The sequence below is a fragment of the Lepidochelys kempii genome, chromosome 4 (assembly GCF_965140285.1).
Source record: "Lepidochelys kempii isolate rLepKem1 chromosome 4, rLepKem1.hap1, whole genome shotgun sequence".
Taxonomy (NCBI): Eukaryota; Metazoa; Chordata; order Testudines; family Cheloniidae; genus Lepidochelys; species Lepidochelys kempii.
Window position 1 is genome coordinate 132,672,178 of NC_136383.1, and position 12,465 is coordinate 132,684,642.

The window sequence follows — 12,465 nt, forward strand, 5'->3', positions numbered from 1 at the left end:
TCAGGTGTCCCAATCAACCTAGCATTCTCCCTGCCTTCTGGAAAGTTCTTAATTGGCTCCAGGTGTCTTAATTGACCTGGAGCAGCTTCCATTTCACTTAACCTGGTACCAGGGATTTGTTTAGCCTGGAGCTAATATATCTATCTCCCACTACTTTTCTATAGACATCTGGCCTTGCCCCGTCACAATAGGTATCGTTCAGGACTGAAGACTACGTCTCCCACTAGTGAAAAAGTTTCTTCTGAGACTGTCACTAGAGAGTTTTGTGCACCTGGGAGGTACCTCACCGAGAGCGTGACATGGTTCTGGATACACCAGAGAGGAAGAAATTTCACTCCTTCTCATTTATTTATATAGAAGGTGGCCATCACATTGTCCAACATTATCTAGACATGTCAGGACTGTATAAGTGGGAGGAATGCATTGCAGATTACTCACACTGCCTTTAGTTTTAGGAGACTAACGTGCATCCTGACCTTCCAAGGTCAGTGTGATTGCCCATAGGGCTCCCTAGCCTATAAAGGATGTATCAGTGATTATGATTTATTTGGTTATGAATGGAAGAAAAGCAATTCTAGCACACACCTGCTCTGAGTTCATCCACCATACAAGGGAAGCCATGACCAGACAGGAATTGTTACCCTGGTGTTCATGTTGTCTCTGTCATGTTGTCTGAGCAAACAGACCAAAGCTAGGCCTGTAGGAGGTGAAGCCTGGCAAGTGGTGTTACATAACAACACAAGGCCACATGGCAGGGAAAGACAGACTCTGACTGTGGTTCGAAACCTATGGGCGACTTCTTATCAGGCTGTTCTTGGCCAGGGATCTGTCCACATGGAGGTAGGCCTTTGCTGAGTCAAGTCAAGGTCACTCCTAGAAGATTTATGATTTTTCTGGGAGTCAAAGTAGACTTTTCCCTGTTTACGCAGACTCCCAAGGATGCCAGAAGGCGAAGCAAAAATGAAATTGTCAACTGAACTTCCCAGCTAGATAAGTCTGCTAGAAGCCAATTGTCTAGGTATAGAAATACTGCATAGCCACTTCATCTCATGTGAGCCACCACCCCTGAGATGATCTTCATGAAGACCAGGGGTGCTGCTGCCAGCCCAAATGGAACTACTCTGAACTTTCATGATGAGAGCTATGAACCAAATGCAGTTCTCCAGGGAGGAGATTATCAATGCAAACATAACAAAATGGAATTTTGATCTGCAAATAAAAATATTCAGCTGACATATCAAGAATGGGTCTACATCCTCCTTTTTTCTTGGGGACTATGAAATTTTCGGAGTAGAACCCTTTCCCTTGATGTTGAGGTGGCATTTGCTCGATATCTCCTCATTGGAGGAGAGAGTCCACCTCCTGGTAGAGAATCTCCTCATGAGAGTGGTCCCTACAGAGGGGACAGAAAAGAGGTTTGTGGGGGCGAGTGGAAGGAAATTCAATGGTGTAGCCAGAAAGGATGATATCTAGTACACACTTGTCCTTTTTATTACTCTCCAGTTGTGGGCAAAGTATGATAGTCAGCCACCAAAGGTTAAGGGTGCAGGGAGGGAATGACATAAGTAATGGTATGCAGTTCTTGAGCATCCCATCAAAAGTAACCCCTGGATGGTAGAAGGGGTTGAATGGCTGAGGTAGAAGAGGCTGTATACCTTGGTTTTTGTTTCTTCTGGCATTTGCTTGGCAGCTCATACAGTTTTGATGGTAGAAAGGCTATGGGGGAGAAGGGTTTGGATTATACATTTGTATGTGGTGTTTCTTCTTTAGGGACAGGGTATAAATGCCCAGGGAGCAGAGGGTCGTCCTGGAATCTTTTTAATGAGACTTTAATGTGTGTAGCCAAGTAAAACAGTTAGCCTTCAGAATTGTATTATTGGTTACTATAAACAAGCCAAAAACAACCCATCTTGGTTTTCAGATTATAGACTGAGCCTGCAACACTGGCAGTTTCAAAAATATATCTTCTTTTATGAGAAAAGAGAGAAAACTGATTCTAGAAATCAAGGAGAGTCAGCAAACATGGAACCTCACTGTGAATTTGTGATAGTCATTTTTAGAGTAGTTTGTATTTTAATTCTTAAAAATTAAATAAAAATCCTCAAAAAACAAAGCTTACCCAAATTATTTATAGGATGTGGAGGCTTAAAAATTACAAATACATTTTAAAAGTGAAATGCAGCCAGAATGCAAGATTAGACCTCATAAATATAGATGACAGCAATGACATGAGGAGTGGTGTTAGGAACACAGCACTTGTTCTGCTCTAGATATTGGGCCACAAGCTTTTGCAGAAGACATACAGAAATTTGAGGGCCTGAACTTGGACCTTATCATATAAAAGCCTCTTCCATTCACTTAAAATACAAGTCTAACCATGTATCCTATTATTTTTAAGTCTTCCTGTGTATCCTATTATTTCATATTTCAAAATAATGTAGTTGGAAGTTTTTTAAAGACATTTCTCTTTCTCACCACACACATACACACACTTTTAAAGGAGAAGATACTAGGTGAAAATGTTGCTTTCAGGTGCAAAGATCAGAATTTTGAGTAACTTTTCATTAAAGCTGCTCTGGATTTACACCAACGTAACAATGGAAATTAGCTGACCATTTCTACCAACGTTATGATTAAGTAAACTACCAAGATACAGCAATTTGTGCTCACTTCTTAGTTGTTTACTCTGTAAACAAAGGTAATTAGCATGCTATAGCTCATTTTAAATAAATATATTATTTTTCTAGGTGCTAGATAAACTACAGGTCACAATCTGATCTCATTTATACCACTGCAAATCTGGATTAATTCCACTTACGTCACTGGAGTTATTCTGGATTTACACTGGTGTAAATTAGATCAGAATTTCTCAATGAATATAATTCTATTAGTCAAAACAATCATAATTTTTACTTCCAGGATGTTAACCATGGGCTTTGTCCTCTTTGTACTATTAAACAAAGACTGCAGCTCTTTTATTTTACCTTATAGATTTATGAAAGTCTACATTATACAGCAAAGACCAAGCACAAATTTTAAGGGCTAGACTTACAAGGAAGACTTAGGCATAGCAACACTGAGTGTTGCAATATCCACCTTTTAAACTCCCTGCCACCTCGCAGATTTTACAACCTTAAGTCAGGCACCCAAGCTTCCCATACAATGCACAGGGAGAGTTAGGCACCTAAAAAAGAGATTCACAGAAGCTAGTATGCTGAGTGGGGAGCTGCCAAAGCTAGCCAGTAGGAAATGCTGGAGAGGGGAGAAATGCCTTAGGCCCCACCCCTCAAAAGGGAGTTAGGCACCTAACTCCTGGCCCGAAGGAGGCACTTCTCTCCATTCAAGATTCACAGCCTAAGACAGGTTAGCCTTTTCTTGCCAAAAAACAAGGAGGACGACATAGCACAGCTAAAACTCCCCCTCACCCACCTTGTACTCAATGGTTAGCGCACTCAACACGGATGTGAGAGATCAAGATTCAAATCCCCACTTTGCCTGATTCAGAGCACTGACTTGAACCCAGGACACCCATATCCCAAGTGAGTGGCCTATATAGAGTCACACTCACTCTCTGGCCCAATGATTATTTAAACACAACAGCTTCAAAAGGAAACATTGAGAGAGGCCTGTCTCAAAATACGCTCATATAGCCTATTGGTTATAGCACTCACCTGGGAGGCAGGAGACCCGAGTTCAATTAGCTACTACAAATTAGAAAAGGAGTGGGGATTTGAACATGAATCTCTCATATCCTGACAAGTGCTGTAAATACTGGGATAACAGATATAAAGGGGGCAGCAGCACCTCCTCTTTGCTCCCTTTGTGTAGGTTAGGCATGATCAGAGCATGACTACTGGACCGGGCTCTGCAGGCAAGACATTCAGGGAAACATGTAGTTTGAGACTCCTGCCTGGGCTTAGAAATTAGTTCGGCACTGAACTGCTAATCAGTGTCAGAACATAGGTGGTTTTGCACATACCTAGTAGAAGAAATGTAGGTGCCTACAAGGTTTGGCAGCTGCTGAGCAATGGTTTTGTGAATGCCAGTGGCATCTACAGTGGCCACTAGGAGTTGAAATCTTCTTTGTGAATCTAGCCTTAAGTGTTAACATTGACCCCAATTCTGTAATTCTCTATGTGCAGGTGCACCATTGTACTCACATGGAGCCCTGCTGATTCATCTGGGCTCTATATGGGTATAGCTGTGCGCACATAAACAAAGAATTGCAGAATTGGGGCCATTGTCAGTAATGGACAACTCAACACAGCACAAACTTGATAATTTAAAGCAGAAAAAGAGGTTGTTCAGCAAACACTCAAGGGCAAAAGATATTTCATCACAGGAAACACTGCCTGTGTTGCACATCTATTTACATAATTTGTAAGATTACAAGCTATGTGGACTCAAAAGTCCTAAACCGACATTAAAATAAAAATAACATCTTATCCTAACTGAAACAGAAAATACCCAAATCTCTTTTCCAGAAGCAGCCAAGTATATATAAAATCTCATCAGACAAATATGTCTCCTCAAACTATTCAAGCAAGTTAGAACTGCAAATAATTTTTGCACTTCTTCTCAATAGGTTTTCTTGCACGCATACTTGTTAATATGATTCCTTTGGAAAGGGCACAATTACTACTACTGTAGTTTAACAATATTTTCTTCTGGATTGAACTCACTGATCTATTGTTAATATAAAGCTCTTAGAATTGCTTCAACCATGACATGTCACTTGCTACTAATTTAAATCTAGTTACAACAAACATTCCGCAAGAAAAATACCGAACAATGTAACAGAAAATAAAATCTTAATATCAAAAAGAGAAATAAATTAAAAAGAGGTATATTTATATATACCATAAGTATGTGATTCTAACTGAAAAGTTACATATTAAAGACATTTTCCCTTTGGTCTTTTCTATTTTGATACATTAAGCTCTCTAGTCAAAGCCGTTTTCTTAAAGTGATAAGCAAGTATGGTAAAAGCTATCACACGATGGATTCAGCTTCACACAGACTCTGAATGAGAAAGTGTTGTCAACTGGTCCATTTTTGTAGGAGAAGCGCTGAAATTGAGAGGTTTAATGGCCTCCTTATGTCCTGAAGGGACATTAATGTAAATTGATACATATTTCCCCACACACAGATTCAAGGCAATATAGAAAAGATGGCTTACTAGTAAACAATAAGGTATTTTTAAAATATTTTAAAGTCTATTATTTATTAACATCATGAACAAATTAATCATTTCAGGTAAAATTTTCAAAAGCGCTTGAGACTTAGAAGCCTAAGTCTCATTTTCAAAAGTGACTGAGGCATTTCAGAGTTTAAGTTTCATTAAAAGGGACAGATGCTAAGTCACTTGAAAATTATGTCACCCATTTACAAAGTGTCCCCCATCGCCATCTTCAAATGCATTCTAAGCCTTTTGCAGCATATAAACACGATTAAGAAACCCAAATATAAAGACAAAGAGAAGAGGGGAGGAAAGGAGAGAAGTTATACCTAACTTAATCATTCCAACCCCGTTTACAATAGCAACTGACTCCCAAAAGAGCCTACACTGTCTATTAGTTAATACTTATAAAACACTTTGAATATGTAAAGCACTATATAACTGCCAATTATTATTCTTTCCTACCTCTCAAACAAAAACCAGGTGATGTAATCTTACTGAATATTTTATGGGATTCTGGACCCATGGAAAAGAAGCCCTTGAGGAATTCCACCATGATTTCAACAATTTCCATCCCACCACCAACCTCAGCCTGGTCCAGTCCACACAAGAGATCCACTTCCTGGACACTACAGTGCTAATAAACAATGGCCACATAAACACCACCCTATACCGTAAACCTACTGACCGCTATTCCTACCTGCATGCCTCCAGCTTTCACCCTGACCACACCACACGATCCATCGTCTACAGCCAAGCTCTGCGATACAACCGCATTTGCTCCAACCCCTCAGACAGAGACAAACACCTACAAGATCTCTGTCAAGCTTTCTTACAACTACAATACCCACCTGCAGAAGTAAAGAAACAGATTGATAGAGCCAGAAGAGTTCCCAGAAGTTACCTACTACAGGACAGGCCTAACAAAGAAAATAACAGAACGCCACTAGCCGTCACCTTCAGCCCCCAACTAAAACCCCTCCAACGCATTATTAAGGATCTACAACCTATCCTAAAGGATGACCCAACACTCTCACAAGTCTTGGGAGACAGGCCAGTCCTTGCCTACAGACAGCCCCGCAACCTGAAGCAAATACTCACCAACAACCACATACCACACAACAGAACCACTAACCCAGGAACTTATCCTTGCAACAAAGCCCGTTGCCAATTGTGCCCACATATCTATTCAGGGGACACCATCACAGGGCCTAATAACATCAGCCACACTATCAGAGGCTCGTTCACCTGCACATCCACCAATGTGATCTATGCCATCATGTGCCAGCAATGCCCCTCTGCCATGTACATTGGTCAAACTGGACAGTCTCTACGTAAAAGAATAAATGGACACAAATCAGATGTCAAGAATTATAACATTCATAAACCAGTCGGAGAACACTTCAATCTCTCTGGTCACGCAATCACAGACATGAAGGTCGCTATCTTAAAACAAAAAAACTTCAAATCCAGACTCCAGCGAGAAACTGCTGAATTGGAATTCATTTGCAAATTGGATACTATTAATCTAGGCTTAAATAGAGACTGGGAGTGGCTAAGTCATTATGCAAGGTAGCCTGTTTCCTCTTGTTTTTTCCTACCCCCCCCCCCCAGATGTTCTGGTTTAACTTGGATTTAAACCTGGAGAATGGTCAGTTTAGATGAGCTATTACCAGCAGGAGAGTGAGTTTGTGTGTGTATGGGGGTGGGGGGGATGTGAGAAAACCTTGATCTATGCAGGAAATAGCCCGACTTGATTATGTAAAGAGTTGTCACTTTGGATGGGCTAGCACCAGCAGGAGAGTGAATTTGTGTGGGGGGGTGGAGGGTGAGAAAACCTGGATTTGTGCTGGAAATGGCCCACCTGTTGATCACTTTAGATAAGCTATTACCAGCAGGACAGTGGGGTGGGAGGAGGTATTGTTTCATGATTTCTGTGTGTATATAAAGTCTGCTGCAGTTTCCACGGTAAACATCTGATGAAGTGAGCTGTAGCTCACGAAAGCTCATGCTCAAATAAATTGGTTAGTCTCTAAGGTGCCACAAGTACTCCTAACCTTACTAGAAGTGATCAATTCTCATTAAATCTTGAAAAATTGGTCCAGTCTCTGTAACAATGCTGAAACAGGAGGAGGAGGGGGTTGCATGAGGGGGTGTTTGGATTTTTCCTTCTTTCAATGATCCAACCAGCAGACCAAATTCAGTGATGAATCCTGGTCACATGCCACCTGAGGCACATTGTGCATACACTAAGAACACCAGTACAGGGGAAACTGTGACTGATAACTGCAGCTGGTCAAAAATTTTCAAACAGGAATTGATAGATTTCTTTGTAATGTTACAAAAAGCTTTGAAGCATTTCATGTTGATAATATAATATTAAAGTCTAAAAGCACCACTTCTACAAGGTTGTTCAATAGTTCTAAAATAATTTTGGGTGGAATTTCCATTTTTAAAGAAATTTGAAAATTTCATCTTTTCATTCCTATTTGGGACAAAAAGAAATTTTAAGTGTCGGTCTTTCCTGTAGAATGGAAATTCTAAGTTTCAACTAGCTGTACAGATAAAAGTTAACAGCCACAGTTCAGTTTCCTAGAGTAGTTGGATTTTAATGGTTTAACCCTGTCCTCAACCTATCTATTCACTCCAGAGTTTACCAGAATGCCGCATTTATAATGAAATGGGCGAGTTATTGGAGAAAAATCTGTAGGACATCTCGTGTCAGGAGAGACCTGTGTTTTATTATTGACTCACCGACTGACTCACATTATGAACTTGAATAAATCACTTAACCGGATTGTGTTGTAGTTTCCTGTTCTGCAAGATTGATTCAAGACCTCATATTTGTGAAGCACTTTGAGTCCCCATGACAAGAGATTCAATACAAGCATAAAGTACTGTTTTGATTTTTAAAAGAATTCTTGATGGCACAGCAACAAAAATGTTTAACAAAAAGAGTTCTGGTTATGGAATTTATTAGGAAACAGTGAACTATCCCACTTGAATAATCATTGTTAGCTGTCCCTCACCATTCAATTTTTTAAAAACTTGTGATATGGCTTAATTAATATTTCGTGTTTCAGTAAGTATCACACACATTTTCTACAATGTGGCAACAAACATTTCTACATTCTCTAGTAAGGAGGTAAAATACTTCAAATATTGTGAAAACCAAATAAAACAATACTGCACTATTTTTAAAAAAAATAAGGAATTATAATACAGTTGTTGTCACCACGGGTGCTCTGGAACAATTAAGTTAGCTGTCAATTCCATCCTGTTAATGAGCCAAGTCTTCCTTTCTCTTCTTAGTAGAATCAAGTCTTAATCACATTTTCTACAATCATGTGAAGAACAGATCTGTCCCATCTACACTAGCAGTTAAATCATGTTCACCAGCGTTCAAGGGTACCCTTTGCTAACAACTCTTATCAGCAAGGGGCAATTTTCTGGTGTAGATAAGGCACTAGAGTCCCATAGCCAGGGTTTTTGGTGCTTTGCTTTAGAAAGCAAACGCCACAAACGAATTGGTGATTTGGGTAACCTTCAGTTTCAATAAAGCCCTAGTGTAGTGAAAGTACTTTAGTGAAGTTCTATTAAAGGTTTGTGTCTGAGCAATTGCCAAATAATTAAGGCACACACATAGATAAGTACTGAAAAAAAGTTTATTTTGGCTAATGACTATGAAGATAGACAGTGGTAATTGCTGAAATGTATTGTGTATCTTTATTTATACCTTATAATTGAAGAACATAGACCTTAAATGATGTTAGTCATCAAGCTGAGCACTTAACTAATCTATATAAACATGCGTTTATCACTGTTACCCTTATTCTTCCTCACCCAATCATTTATTTTGTCACATCCTCTTGTATCTTCTTTTACATCAGATTGCAAGCTCTTTGGGAGAAGAACTGTGTCTTCTTCTATGTCTGTACAGAGCCAGTACAATAGAGCCCCAAACCTGATTAGGTTCCACACTGCTACTATAATACAAATAATTTTATATTAGTTTAATATTGGCATTCTTTGTTAACATTACTTACTATATTTATTGTTTCTATCCTTTGTTTTGGGTTACAAATCCTAGCATAAATAGAGCTCTTCTGTTTTGTTATGCTTTTGGAGGGCTATTTGTAAACAAAGGATACAGAAAAGGAACAAATAGCTTGCCCTTCTTTGGCTAGCACTTCAGAGTCCACACTGCCCTGAAAACTAACCATCTGAGTGGCCGGGGCAGTATACAGAGAAAATTTTCCCAAACCCACTGATACAGATAGTGTACAGTACCTATAGAAGACTGTCATGACAAACACTATTTGGCACAAAAGATAATTAAGTAACTCTAGTAATTAAAAGTGGCTCTGTGGCATTTCAGCGGTACCCACACATTTTCAATGTTAACATGACATAAGGAACCCCCAAAACATACATAAATTAAGGTTAATTCCACCTCGGAGTTCCAGTGATATTGACAAGGTAGTAGAGCTGCACTCTTGTGGCTTATGTCGTCACCAGAACCCATTAATGGAATTACAGTCTCATTATGTACAGTTGGGGGTACATTATTCCTCTAACAGTCCCTAAATACTGTTACATGATTGACTGCAACATTTCTTCTACCCAAGTCAATGCTTGTGCATTTCTAGGAGGAATTCTGTTAATTTCTATGATTTTTTATGCCCCCAGTTGGGGGAGGGGGTGGAGGGAGAGAAGAGAGCTACAAAACTATAACATTAACCATGAAATTTGAAATGAAAAAAATCAAATACATTTTAATAGTTAGCTACAGAGCCAATAAAGTCTGTCGTTCTCATCAGGAATATCACTAGATTTAAGTCTATTCCTTACTTTTTCACCCTCCGCTCCAAAATACACAACTATATTTGCAGTAATCTTGACAAGTTACATAATCTTAATGTTCTCAAGGAATATATGCCAAAATATGGTACAGTTTGAAGGTTTTTACATTCCTTTGACTGATAAGAGTTTTGCATTGCTAGCTATAGTATCTTTTTATTTCCAAAATAACAAGAATGCTGGAACACATTCATCCTGACAGAGTATAAATAAACTTCTTATAGCTCAATAAATGGATGTTTGAAAAAGAGGAGGAAAAAAAATAAAATTGCCTGGAATACAGTACCTATCACACAAATGCTTTATATATCTTTGTATTGAAGCTGAAGAGAGAAAAGGCAGCGTTCACATAAAGCATTTCTTAAAAATGCCTGACCAGCACCTTAAAAAGAAACAAGAAATTTACACCCCCAATGTGTCACGAGATAATATAACCCACCCACCCATCAAGAAGCAGGTGCATGCTACATATTACCCTTACAAGTTTCTTTTAAACACCCTCTCTGTTTTGCATAACAACATTTTAAAAACATGTTCACTGTGCACACCACAAAACACAGCCCTTCAAAGAAGCAAACAAAGCAACAAAAATCACACCTCTACGTACCAAGTACCACCCTGTTTATACACCCCATGTTTAGCGGAATCTGCTCCTAATCCAAAACCCAGCTATGTCCCATAGCGTAAAACACTTTGTCACTTCCCACCCCTAATTATCCAAACCCCATTCATCTGAATGTTTTTGACATCCCCAGAACATTGTGGATAAAGACAAGGTTGCACTGTACATATTAAAAACTTTAGTTCTTTGCCCCTCACCAAATGCTTTGACAGGACTAAGGACCTTTCAGGATGGATTCCAAATCAAATATTAAGCGGGTGGTTTGAAATATAGTAGAAATTGGAAGAGGCCTAAAGGGAAAGGGTGTAAAAAAGCTGCTTTCTCCACACTAGCCTCCCCCCTCCCCTTTCCTGGTGGCTTCTTACTGAGACAATCAGAGCAGCAGCAGAGAAAGGCTGTAAATTAGAGACACAGGGTGGATGGCTAAAAAGCCCTCTGATGCCTGAAGAAAGGGGAATTTAAAAAATGAATAAAGAGAGGGAGACAATGAAAAGAACAGAGAGCTAGAAGCACCTCCAAGGGATGGCAGGGGGGAAAAGAAAGGACCCAAGCCACCTCTGACCCTTTTCCTTCCCTTCCTAAATATAATCCTCCGCTTCCCACCATCCACGCCGCACAAAATGACCATTAATTCAAGTCCATCCTTGAAAGGGGGGGGGGGTATCTCTGCCTGTGCCTGTCTGATCCTCTCTCTCCCCCCCCGGGGGCGAGCATTACGACCGCATTAAAAATCGGGAGAGAATTGTGGTTCCTTCTGGTGGGTGCCAAATGGGGACCGGGGGAGAAGGCGCCGGGGTGGGAGGGGAAGGAGAGAAGAAAGGAGAGGAGGAGGAGGAGGAGAAGGGGAGCCGGGGAGAACAGGGAGCGAGGCAGGGTGAGGGGAAGGCAGCAGGGCGAAGGAAAAGGGGGACGAAGGGAAGGAGCCCGGGGATGGGGGGCGAAGGAAAGGGAAGATGCTTTGCCCTGGCCTCACCTCAGCTGGGTGGGTGGGGATGGGCGAGCCCCTCGCCTCCTGCTTCTCCCCGGCAGCGACGGTCCCTAACGGGCCAGGGGTGCGGTGCGGCTCCCCTCACACAGCGCCGGGTCCCCGCCTCCTGCTGCCCGAGCCGCGCTCGCTGGGCTCTGAGGGAGCCGGGAGCCGCCGCCGCCGCCGCGAGGCTCTGAGCAGCCGCCGCTAGGGGAGGAGGCAGCGCGCCTGCGCCGCCGCCCGGGCGGGGAGACTGGAGGAGCCGGCGGCGGCTCCAGTACCCGGGGAGGGGGAGTCCGGTCCCGGCCCGGCTGCCTGAGAGCGGCGCGGGGCACGGGCCGCCTCAGTGCGCAGGTGCGGTGAGTATGGAAACCGCGTTACCAAGGGCCGGGCGCCGGGGCGGGGAGGGGGCCGCCACAGAGCGGCCGGGGAACGGGCCTGGGATGGGCAGCGGCCGGGCACGAGGGGTCCAGGGCAGAGCCAGCGGCCGGGCCCGGGGGGGTCACAGGGCAGAGCCAGCAGCCGGGCCCGGGGGGGTCACAGGGCAGAGCCAGCAGCTGAGCACGGGGGAGGTCACAGGGCAGAGCCAGCGGCCGGGCACGAGGGGTCCAGGGCAGAGCCAGCAGCCGGGCCCGGGGGGGTCACAGGGCAGAGCCAGCAGCTGGGCACGGGGGGTCACAGGGCAGAGCCAGCAGCCGGGTCCGGGGGTCATGGCGCGGGGCAGAGCCAGCAGCCGGCCACGGGGGGGGGGGGGGGGTCACAGGGCAGAGCCAGCAGCTGAGCACGGGGGAGGTCACAGGGCAGAGCCAGCGGCCGGGCACGAGGGGTCCAGGGCAG

The 12,465-nt window shown here is 42.7% G+C and overlaps 1 protein-coding gene across 7 annotated transcripts in view; it reads right to left on the reverse strand.

The window, feature by feature from the left end:
* CTNNA2 (catenin alpha 2) overlaps positions 1 to 11,922 on the reverse strand; it is a 783,540-nt gene extending 771,618 nt beyond the window's left edge. For 2 of the 7 annotated variants that reach the window (XM_073342914.2, XM_073342915.2), the window contains exon 1: positions 11,635 to 11,917. The gene's annotated coding sequence lies outside the window, so the exon portion shown is untranslated. Of the gene's footprint in view, positions 1 to 9,022; positions 9,938 to 11,634 lie in introns of those variants that run through there. The other 5 variants (XM_073342917.2, XM_073342918.2, XM_073342921.2 and 2 more) reach the window with 4 other exon arrangements.
* Between the last annotated feature and the right edge of the window lie 543 nt (positions 11,923 to 12,465).